The sequence below is a fragment of the Pteropus medius genome, unplaced genomic scaffold (assembly GCF_902729225.1).
Source record: "Pteropus medius unplaced genomic scaffold, Ma_sr-lr_union100, whole genome shotgun sequence".
NCBI lineage: Eukaryota > Metazoa > Chordata > Mammalia > Chiroptera > Pteropodidae > Pteropus > Pteropus medius.
Window position 1 is genome coordinate 35,252,168 of NW_024344378.1, and position 13,144 is coordinate 35,265,311.

The following is a 13,144-nucleotide window of genomic DNA, read 5'->3' on the forward strand; positions in this document are numbered from 1 at the left end:
TACACAGATTTCTTATCGACTCTAGGTCCCTGACCTCTCTTTTCTCAAAGGATTTACTTTAGAAATTTTGTAATGGTAAATTCTTTCTCTCCCCTTTGAGATGTAAATCTTCTCTCAAGGAGCTGGGAACCATTCCTTTGAAATGCAATATCTCATTTTCTGAGGGAGGGTAGGAACGTAATTTCTATGAGTGCTGATTAGAAAACACAGATGGCCTCATCACCTTGACCAATCTCCCCCTTGACGTTTTCCAGTACTTATCCACTAGCTCACTCCAGTACTTAAGAACTCTGCTGTGTTTTATCTCAGCAGAGTTGAATTCAATCTCTCTCCTCCAGTGCAACGGCCTCAAAGTTTTCCTTGCCTATTTAGTTCTGTTCAGTACATTTTTTCTTTGACAGTCAGATGAAAAAACTGTATGAAGCTGTATGAAGATTTTTTTTTTAACTTGCCCCATATCACTCCCTTAGCTGTGGGGCTAGAACTCAATCCTTATTATAATAAGGGCAAAAGAAGATGCCTAGAGGGAACTTTCTGAGCCCTCTATCCTCCCCATGAGAAACTTATGAAAACCAAGGACATGTTGCAAGGGAAAGCTCAGACTCTGTTTCTATCCTGGTATCCCTGGATGGTCTTTGATTCATGGTGACTAACTGTGATTTCACCTGCCTCCCCTCCACCCCCACCCCCACCCCCCCAAAGCTCTGACATGCCAGTTGTGCCATGTATAGACCTGGGGAAGATATCAAGAAGCACACACTCTCCTGGCCTCTTTGCTGGGTCCTTCAAGGTGGCGGTTTCTCCTCTGATCCTGCTCTCAGACCAACAGCCCCAGGAGAGACCCAGCTCCAGCTCTCTCAGAGCTAATAGTATGGACTGCCCTTCTCGACCTGCTCTCTACTCCGTTATTCCTGCTACCCTGAGAGTCATGAGGAACCCCCTCACCTCACTCTCTCACTCTCTAGTTCACACATGCACACACACGCACACACACTCACTCACTCATATATACACAGTTTAATTCACACAACCTCTTCCACCCTAATGTCCACCCACACGCTTGCAACCTTCTGACCATCTACCACCAGTATCTGAATTTCTAATTAATGAATTCTTATGCTCAGCCTCAAAAGAAAAAAATAAGACATTTTGTAAATATGATGAATTTGGATAAAACTTTTAAGACTTTGGACTATTTTCCCAAATGCTAAAACCTCTACTCAGATACCCCTCAGCTATGCACACAGATCTCTACAGGGAGTATGAGCCCCCAGATGCTTCCCCCACTCCACCCAATTCTGACTCCTCCTCCCCAACCTCTTAGGTGATTCAATATTCAAAAGCAGCAGAAATTTCAAAGCCAGAATCTTTCCCATTTATTTTGTCTAAGCTATAGTTTGTCCCTTGAAATATACATATACATTTTTTAAATTTTCAATGAAATTCCATCATCTCAGTCAGTTTTAGTCCAGGCTCCATAAAGTTTTCAATGACTGAAATGACTGCAAAATCTCTGCCCCGCAAAAATGATAAGCCAGGTATAATCTTACATGGTCCCATAGTGCCATCTCGGGTTTAAAAGTTGAAATGACAGCTTCCAGATCTCTTTTGTGACCTTTTCATCAAAAAGCTATGCAGAGAGCAAGGACATATTTGCTCATTCTCTTCTCAGATTGGTCAAATCAGCTGGCCATAACATGCTCATAAATGGCTAATTAAGGGGGATTTGAAACCCTTTGTAGGCTTAAGGTAGAGGAATGAAATTATTTAATTGCCTGTTAAAAGAATCCTTCTTGATACTGTCTGTGATGAAAACTCTATAAACAGTACAAGATAGAAGCCAGGAAAGCAGTTGAGAAGATACTGGAACAATTCAAGCAAATTTAACTACGAGTTATAATAGGGTAGGGATGGTAACATTCTGGATATATTTTGAAGAACTGACAGGAACTGCTGAGGGCTTGATATGTGTGAAGTGAGAGATATTGGGGAGTCAAGGACAACTCCAAAGTTTTCATCCTGAACAAGTAAAAGAATTATGTTTTCATTTACTAAACTAGTACAGAATGACTGAATCTCAGTCTAAAGTAATCCTGTAACCATGTCAATAAAATCCTATTCCCATGGGCTTGGACTACACCATTAACACCTGCCTTGCCCAGAGAGCACAATTCCTGCTAATGACTGTTCTAGCCAGGTAGGAACTTTCTTGTTCCCCTTTCTCTTCTGGATGTGCTAACCCTGAGGTTTCAAATACTATAGTTAGCAAGAATGGCTGAAGGACAAAGAGAAGCATTAGTTGAGGAACAGGGAAAAGCCACACACCTATCTTTCTCTAACTACCTATCTCCTCTTTGTCAGGCCTGAACTGGGGTGAGAAGAGAAGCAGTCAATGTTAAATCAAGTTCAACATTTTAACTGTAATAAAAGAATGGACATTTTAATTACTTGCCTTACCTAAACATAATCAATGACGTTAGAGGAATAGAGAGAAGCAAAAGTCGAGATGCTTTATAATTGCAACCAATGAATTATGCTTGTTAAAGTTTTCAGTTATATAAGTACTCAGGCAGTGTTAACTATTTGTATCACTTTAGTTCTCCCTCGTGTTTTAGAGGGTCTTACATGCAAGAGGCGTTCGTTTATTTATGTATCTTTTCAAACAGTTATGGAGCATAATGTTATATGCCAGCATAATGGCCAGGAAGAGAGATTGAGAAATGACAATGAACCGGCCGCTGTCACAAAAGGATAATGAATCACTAACAGGTAACTAGAAAAATGAAAAAAGAGAGCATGAAGTACTCTGTAGAGATGTACAAAGTGCCACTGGAACAGAAAAGGAAGTAAACAATGCCTGGGAAGCTGGGGAAGTGATACAGTAAAGGAAGTGGTTGAGCTGCTCAGGATATATTTGTCAACTGGACTATTTGCCTTTTGCTACTTTGAAAATACTCGAATTTAGAGGGGGCAGAAAATGTGGATGGTCCCATGGTGAAGGCCAAGGAAATGCTGGTGGAAAACAGCTGCGTTTCTCCCTTCCAGTGTGCCAAGAGTAGAGCTGTTACTCTCAGATGCAGAGAGCCAGGTGCAGGGCCAGGGCGACTGACTGGCTCCTGTGGAGGAAGCCGCCTCATCCCCAAGAGACCGCCTGTGGGGTGACATTTCAGAGCACCCAGAAAACTCGTCCACTCAATCACCTGAAATTTCATACAGTCAGTTATTATTTCTTCCTAAGAGTCTGGTGCCCATTAAAATGCAAATACCTCTGAGGAAGGAGTAGATTTTTACATTTACATTTTAGCATGAAGGAATTATTGAACTGTTTCCTGACAATGTTTTGATACAGAAAAGAATGGAAATGCATGACATCTCAGGGTACCAAAGAGAAGAAAAAGAGCACTTTCCCCAGGTTCTCCAGAAAACCTCTTTGACTCTGCAATTTGCATGCAGGAAGTTTATAAGGGATAGCTTTAGGGAACAAGAGCTGTGAGGGATGAGAGAAGCAAGACTGGACAGAGGTAGCACTAAACTCCAACACTTGCAACACAGGCATTAGTGGACCCTACTGGAAGCTCTAGAGCTGAGACCACCCTTTAGAGTTGTCCCAACTGAGGCAAGATGGCCAGGTTTCATATCCATCATCGACCAGTCATGGGATGAGGCTGCCTCTATGAAGGAAATGTAAGTAAGCTTAGCCAGGCAGCTTTCTTCAGCCAAGGGAAACTCCTGGAGGACTCGGCTATGAGCCATCGGCAAGTTGAAGGCATAAGTGTCTCTGTCATAAAGAGGAGCTTGGGGGTACATCACAATGTTCACTACAAGCACCATCGAGACTAGTAGAAAACAGAGATTAAGTCCACAGCTGAACACAAATTTCCCGTAGTCTATCATTTAGCTCCACTCATAATTTATTTCTCTACTCTTTTGAAGTCCTCCAAACAAACTGTCTGTTCATAGTTTCTCCTAGCTCCTGAATATTCAAGCTTCTCCTTAAGAAAACAAGAAACGTTATTTACATTTCTTAGAAGTAACCATACTGTCTCAGTTTCCCCAACAAGGTCAAGAGATCAAAGAGAAAATGAGTTAGAGGTTAAGGTAAGCATGAAGTTTACTGGACCCTGTGCTCATAAGTACCCTTCTGAGGACTGACCCATGGCATGACAGGGAGCTGCTGGTACTCAAAGAATCCTTCACCATCATGCCCTTGACTTATTACTTCTAATCCGATATGTCTCTGGATATCATCAAGGAGCTTCATGGGCCAGACATTCCTATAGCACAATTTACCATCCCCTGATGCCAGGATAATTGCAGCGGTTCGTGGGCCAAGTCTATTGGGCTTGGAAGAAGCTACTATCCAAAACCTCCTTCATGGGTGAACAATGCCTGCATCCATTTATTTGCCAAACATGCCAGGAAATGTGGTTCGCACTGGGGATAAAGAGATAAGCAAGACATGTGGCAGCTTTCTAGGGCTTCAAAATATTCTCATAGAAAAGCTATGGATGGGACTCCATGCTACCAAGCAGGACACTACCAGTTTGTTGGACAGGAAACCCTTCACCAGGCCAAGGCAATCCATTCTTCTAAAAACACACTGAACTCTGCCAAATTACACTAACATCCCTTGCCAAAATTTCAATATGAAATTCTATCACCAGGCAGTGATGTGATACCTTTGAAATAGGATAATATTTAAACATCTCTGTATTAGCAGGGAGTTCTTTGTGAATTTTACAATCAGCTCTATGATGGTGAATTTTCATTCTCCAAACTATCAAGTAAATTGTACCTTCATGCCAGGCCCCTTCCTTCAAAGTCAAGTCAAGCCATTGGCATCTGCTCTACTTTAAGAAAAAGCACTGGGATTTAGCAGTGTCTGACCAGGAATACGGCCACGTCTCAAACTCTAGCTCCCCAGAAGAAGAAATTAGAATTTATAGATTCCTGTTTACTTTGCTAAATTTTTAGTCAATAATTAGTCTGTAGCTCCAAACGATATTAAAAATGTAGGTCATAGGAAATGTAATCTTACATTATTCAAATGAAGATTAAAATTGTTAAAACCCCTCATTGTCTATGAAGGAGAATTTTCCTAAGTCTTTTTTTTATTTTATTTTCAGTTGTGTCATTAAAGAAATTACTGAGTAACTTTTATAAGATAAGCGTATCAATTACTCAATTCTACAAGTGTTTGTTGAGTGTTACTCTATGTGATGCATTGTGCTAGGGTCACAGTGGGAAATAAGACCAGATGGCTCAGATGGAGCCAGATAATGAAAGGCTAAAAAGCCAGAATAAATGTTTTCTACTTGATTCACTAGAAGGTGAAGAGTTAATAAGGCTTTCTGAGCAGGCAAAAGGCTTGACAAAAATAGAATTTTGGAAAGAGCAAAATAGAGAAGGGAGAACAGGGTGAACTCAAGTGAAGTCTGGGCAAAGAGTCCAGATTGTGACCTGTTTCCAGAGGACAAAGATGGTGGCATGTAAAGACAGACAGAAAGAAACAGTAAAAATAAAAGAATTCAAAGAAAGAAATTCAGTATTTGGATTCTGATTTTTTCCTGAAGATTTCTTACCTGCTCTATTACTTATTAGATGAGTTACCTTGAGGAAGTTAATTCACTTCTCTAGCTCTCAGTTTCTTCATCTGTAAAGTGAGCATGCTAACAGTACCTACTGCACAGGTACTATTATTATTATTGTGGTATTAAGTGAGATAATGTATTGATAAAGAGAGAAGAAACACAGTAGAATGCCTGCCACCTAGCAAGTGCTCAACAAAGTACAGCTATTAACATTTTTAGTCAAGATACAAATGAGATAAACCTAATATTTCCCTTTGGATAATATTCAGCCTTGAGTATGCACCGCATTTTTAAAAAATTCCAGATGTACTTAAACAAATATATTTCTCTGATAGGAGCTTTGTGGAAGGTGCACAAGAAATAGTGACAGTGATTATCTCATGGGTTGCAGGGGAAGGGATGAGAAAGGGGATGGGAAGGAGAATTTTTACTCTACATTCTTTAGTATTGGTGGAATATTTTTATTCCACGTGCATGTATTACCTATTTAAGAAAATAATTATTTAAAAAGGAGTAAGCTGTGGCCACATAGGAAAAGAATTAACATATGATGCTTACATAGGGTGAAAATGATAACCATAAAAATAACAACATATACTGAACACTTATGGGCTTGACATTGTTTTAAGCCTTTTTGTATAAACTCATTTGGTCAATCCCCACAGTACCATATGAGGTTAATATGATCACTGTCCTCAAGTAAAGATGATGTATTATTAATATCCCCAAGTTACAGATAAAGCACACCATCATTTAATAAATCACAGATAAAGCACACCAGCTAATAAGCAGCAGAACCATGACTGGAATCGAGGCAGTCTGACTCCCTATGTACAGATCTACATACACATCATCTGAAAAGACTGGTTTAAATATCTGTATGGACTAAGGAGACGTGATGACCAAAAACAATGTGGGATTTTGGATTGGGTCATGGAACAGAAAAGTAACAGTCATGGAAAAGTGAGGAAATCCAAATAAAGTCTATATTTGGTTATAGGTATTGTACCCATGTTAATTCCTTGGTTTGACAAATGCAGCATGGTTATGTGAGATATTCACATTAGGGGAAGCCAGGTAAAGAGCAACTCTCTCTACTATCTTTGCAACTTTTTTATAGATTTAAAATTATCTCAGAATAAATTTTTTGAAAAGTCTCTATAAGATCTCAGCTGCCAAGCATGAGTGCAATTTCAGAAAGATGCTTCTGTGAGGGGAATGCTCACTTATTTTCAAATTCTGGTCTGTTCTCACAGTTGATCAGCCCAACTCCATGGCCCAGTGACTGGCCACATCTGAACAACCTGTCGATATTGCTGATATTTTAGAGGAATCTACAGATCGAAATCATTTTGCAGGAGGAGAATACAAATCCAATTCATCTTTAAAAATAATAAGTATCTCTGATGCCAGAATATACTGAAACTATTGATCTTCTTCGTATCCTCATTAAATGTCAGAATCAAAAGAGAGTAAACAGTAATTTTTTTCTTTGTTCTTCCAAGATGTTGCAATTTCTTTTTAGATGTGTCTACTCTTCTTCACCTGCCAACTGAATTATTGAATATACGAGGGTGAAGCTGAGCCAGAGCTACTGATCAGTGAAATTGGGTGCAACTGGGTGGAAGAGCTGTACTGCTGAGAACTCCAGCAAAAGGCGACATCACTCAAAGTGTGGAGGATCCTGCTGTGAAAACATTACATTGCTTGGATGCCTGGATGAATAAGGCTCAGGGGAAAGGTTACCTTAGGAGCCTCATGAAACTTCTTTATGATGCTCTCCAGTGAAATAAGACTAGAGTTTGGAAGAAGAGTGGCCTAACTATAGAACTGAACTTTGTCAAGATATTTTTCTTTCAAAACCTACTTTCTAGATAATAAAATCTTGAAATACTTTTTATTTGCCTTTAGAGAACTGCCTAATTTCACAATCTTATATTTAACCAACATTATGAGCAGACACTCAAAGTAAAGCAAATGTCAAAATGTGCAGATAACCCTAAAGCGGCAAATTATTCTATAACATTCAGTTGGGATTGATGAAGCACTGAATGCACAGAATTTATCCTCAGTTTGCTATAAACTGGGGTGCAGTCTAGAGATTATAAGCCCCTAGGGAAAAAAAAGCTGATCCACTTCTTATTTTGCTTTCAAATAAAGAGAGTTAAAGGCAGCTGTTGTGGTTCAAAGTCTCAGGATATCTGTGAGGCCTTCTGTGGCCAAGTACAAGATTTTATACTTATGTGAAACTACAGGCCACCTTCTTGTAACCTGCTAGGTCAATTATAAAAAGGTCTTCGAGCATCTTCCCTCAAAGCAAACTCTGAGATGAAAAGAACTCATGTGCAAACGATTCATTTAGGAAGTGATTCCAATGGTAACCAATAAGGAATGAGAGAAGCAGCACAGGTAAGCAGAAGCCAAGAAGGATGGAATTTTAGGCTAAATTTCCCAGAAGGTAGCTTTGGCCTGATCCCGTGGGGAACTCAGAAGTGTAGGTGAGGCCCCAGAATGTGTCCTGACTCCAAGCAAGTTTGGTACCGATGGAGCACCAGTTAGTTGTTGGCTCAGGCTCACCTTGTGAGTATGTAAATCCCCGGGTATTTCTGATGTGCAGGCAAAGCATCTCTAGTACCAGAGAGCGGGCCTCCGAAGAGAATTACAGGTGTGGAAAACAGAAGCAAAAGCACACAGAAGCCAGGGGAGGGATGCCCAAGAATAAGAGGATACAAAGGGTTCTGGGCAGAGCTGGCAGAGCACAACCAGATCTGTTACCAATAAAGAATTTAGTATTCCTCTACCACATGTTACAAAAGCTTACTGAAAAACCTAATTCTGTATAGCAAGGCTCTCACTAAGCACCTGCATGGAGTGTGAATTCCCGAGTTTCTTACCAGAACATAATGACCATTGTGTCATTTTCATTGTTTTCCGTTGTTGCTACTTTCACGTTTAATCATAAATTACTCTTAACAGTACTGTATTGTATACGTGAAATTTGATAAGAGAGTAGATCTTAAAAGTTCTCACCACAGGAAAAAAAAAAAGAAGTAACTATGTGAGGTGATGGATGTGTTAATTAACCTTATTGCAGTAATTATTTCATTATATATATATATATCAAATCATTACATTGTAGACCTTAAACTACACAATGTTACTTGTCAATTATGTCTCAGTAAAGCTAAAAAAAAAAATTTTAAATAAATTATAAATTACTATTACTTTTGTATCATCATTATTGATTTAGTTTGTAGTGGGTTATTTGGTTAACCTTATGATATATAGTAAAGCATATTTGCCTAAACAGTACTTTGAGCCTATAATTTTCCAATATCTAGACTGTTATGAAGTATGCATGTATTGGGAAGAAGTGTTTGAATTATCACATGCCTCTTGCTAAAGCACATGTATCATCTCCCAAAATGTACTTGTTCAGTGGCACATCAATATTATCTTTTTCAAAAAATGGGACTGGGGCAAGGGAGAGATGGGAAGAGTGAGGGGAGAGGAGTCCAGGGTCTATTGCTCCTCGGATATTTGATATCCATTCCCAAAAGAGATGATCTTGAACCCCTGGGCATCCAGCTACCAATTACACCTTCATTCTCTGTATGCATGAGAGAAATCCATGCTTTTGAAAGGAAAGAACTGGATTTTGATAGAATACCACAGGACATTTATTCTCCAAAGAATTATAGATATTTCTGGTTTCCTCTCTAAACTTTTGCCTGCTAAAACTAAATGAAAAATATACTTCTGAAAAATTCCTAAATCAATAGAAAACATTACCTCTACTCTGCCAAAAACATTTGAAGCTATTGTTTTCTATACCAACAGTTTATAACATGCAATTGAAAGGAATTTTAGGCATTACATATTGTAACACCTCTTCATTTATCAGTGGGAAAACTGAGTCTCTGGATAGTTGTGACTTGTCTTGAATATAGTTTCATGTATTTCCAAGTCAATGATTCCTACATAACTACAACCAAAATTATGCGAGTAATTGCACTTTGCCAAAGTCACAATTAATAATCAAAGAGAAACATACAACATTTAGCAAGTCAACAAGATATCTTGGTTGTATTTCCACAAAATAAGTTTATTACATGAGAGCTGGGGTTAAAGAACTCTATTAACAAGTCCTTAGCACTGTAATTCGACTAAATACTTACGAATAGGAAGTTTCCAGCATAATTTTCCTCTTGCATTCCCACCATTAGGCTAAGTTTATCAACTATACGCGCTGTCCTATTCGCTGCTAGCACTTCTTTTAAATTGGAACTATTTCTTCCCTTTACTTTCTCCTTGGGAATTTTTCAATAGACCAGGAAGTAAAAAAGCACAACACAATAACCCAGAAATTCAAATTTAAAAATCATATGTTTAGGGTTTTTTTAAATGACTTTCCCTGAGGAAATATGTTAGGATTTGTAAGTTTCTGATGGCAATTTATGCGAGCAACTTTTGACCATCTACTACCTTTACTGAGTCTCTTGACTCTCAAGTCAACCTTGGAGTTCCAACTTGACTAATGATGGAGCCACAGCCTATTCTCCATGACCCACACACTTTGAAGAGTTGCTTTTTAATTTAAAGCCTATTCTCTGGATACCCTAGGTATGCCCATCTCCTTGCATTATATAGTCTTAGAAATGACCAGAGCCAACATGAGATACTGACATCTTGCAGTCAGACATTTTTTTGTTTGAATCTCACATTTGCTGATGACTTCCCATGTAACTCCTCTCACCATTAGTTCTTTGTCTTTAAAATTGGAATAAAATTAGCTACTTTACAAAATATGGTGAGGATTCAAAATAATGTTTGGAAGTTGCCTTATAATGTCCAGTATGTAGGAGACATTTAATAAGTGGTGGTCAATAGCACTGATTTAAATGTTGGTGAGCTAGAGGAAGGGAGCATGGTCAGGGGCTATCGGGTTGTCTCCCTCCATACATAGTTTGATTACCTTTGACTAGAAGCCACCATGGTGAGAATGCTGGTGGTTCCTAGCACACCCAAATATGACTTTGTCAACTTAGTTATTATATCTTAGTAGTCATGAACTGCCCACAGATGACTCTGCTCTGTGGTTCAAATAACACTCATTTCAATTCCACAAATGGGTTCTGTTTAAACCAAGTGAAACAAAGCCAAAGACTGCGGATCCTGCTATAAATAAACCTGGACCAGTCATGATCACGTTTCTATTTTCATCCTTAGCACATTACCCCTGGTGAACGTGCTCAGAAATCTTTCTTAGTGAATGATGGAGGAGCTCCATACCACACAGGAAGGAAGCAGGATGCTACGGAAGGGTCCTGCGCTTTTGCATCATCCCATCCTGACTCTAACACTTAATCCAGCATTACTAACATGTCTTCTGCCAGTCTGCCACACTGGCCTGTTATTTAACCAACTTATTTGGATATCAGTACCCGGTTACTTGTCTTCTCTTATCCTTCATGTCCTCATCTATAAAATGGAGATATTTGTCTGTCACATTTGTTGTCAGAGTCAAATGAGATTATATAGAGTAATCAGTGTTATTGTCCTTGTATTGATAAATAACTATTATTTTATTGTTTTTATTCACTGTTATAACTCCATTTCTCTCATATTTTGCAACATTCATTTTATGTAAATATTATTTACATATAATATTTACATAATATTATATATATATGTGTGTATATATATATATATATATGCCAAAGTAATCTCTGTATTCATTTCACACTAAGTACTAAAGACAGGTATTTCTCAAAGTGTTTTTCCAGGCTCAAATGGCCCTGTAAAAATGACTGTACTTCAGCTATGTCAAGATTGGAAATGAATTGAGTATACTGAATTCTCATTTGTTAACTGATCAATGATAATACTTATATTAACGTTTATGGAGTACTTACTATATGCTATGCTTTATTTAAATTTATATTTATTTATTAAAATCTCACAACAATGCTATGTAGCAGGTACTACTATCATCTCCATCTTACTGATGAGACAACTGAAGCAAACAAACATTGAGCAACTCGCCCAGGATCACATGGCTGAGATTTAAACCTTGTCCTCTACTACATCGCACTGCCTTTAAAAGATCACAGAAAAAAAAAAAAGATTCATCTAAGCTGTGCCTACACGACTCTGAAAACCTGGTTAAAGAGTAATACGACACCACTGACTCCTCTTCACAATAGTCAGGGACTACTTACTGAGCACATCGCTCTGCCAGGTGCTGGTTGTTTACCATTATTTCTGATTAATTTTGCAATAAAACCTCATTCTGGTCACAGAGTCAACTAAGTGCTGTGAGGGGCTACAAAATAGAACACCTGTGTCAGTGCATCCTTCCATGAGTTCCCTCCACAGTTAGTTTCACAAAATGTTGCTTTTGCTAAAAGATGCTAAGACACCATCACATTTCCACCCCTGGCCCCTCCAATCCACCCAGTATCCCAGAGAGTATACGAGCTCTGAATCTGTCTATTCTCTCTGATTTGTTACAAGATTATTGGAACAGTGTTGGGATAAAACTTAATTAACAGAAAATTATATACAATACACAGTAATTCATTATAGGCAGTCTATAATTGGAACATTATGATGAAGCCAGGAGAATCATTCCTGCCTAACTAAAGATAACTCCTTTCATGTGAATAGAAAATTAGATCCACAGAATTCAGTCTCTCTCCCTCCCCTGAGCACTGAATTAAACACTAGCATCTTCTGCATCTTTGAAAAATCTCCATTCTTTGAACGACTTTAGTAGGCTCAGAATTACTTAAAGTAAGGGAATCTGCTCTGTTGGGTTGCATCCTCTCTGATGATGCCACATGGTTTCCTGATGAGTCTTCCATTTATTCATTCAGTCAATAATTACGGGGAATCTGAGGACTTGTATGGTGCTGGTGGTCTCTGCCCTTGAGGAGTTTACCGTCTACTGTGATATATAGATTTTAAACAATATGAACAAATACAGAATGTGGTCATTGCTTTCAGTAATTCCAGGAGCCACAGAAAATCCTCTCAGTCTTGTTACTGTCACATCTCTTGACTTCAGAGAGTATTTTAAACTCCTCTACCTCCCCTGGAACTGCTACAAATCTCCCATTTTTCCTCAGACCCACTCTCTACCCTTTTCTACATGCAATGTGTCTCAGAATGTGTACAGAGTATACCGGAAGGCTCCCTTGACTTTGGCTTCCAATTGAGTTTAATCAAATGAGAGCACTGACCAGAGATCTTTTTGTTTGTTTGTTTGTTTGTTTGTTTGTTTGTTTATTATTTTTTATGGTGACATTGGTTAACAAAATCCAGTAAGTTTCAGTTGTACATTTTAACAGTAAAGCATACATATACTTACATTGTGTGTTTACCTCCCATAGTTAGATTTTTTTCTGTCACCACATATTTGACTCCTTTTATCTCATCTACCTCCCCCAAACCTCCCACCCCATCCTCCTGTAACCACTAGTCTATTATCCATGTGATTTTCTACTTTTTCTGTCTGGCTTATTTTGCTTAGATGATTATCTCAAGGTCCA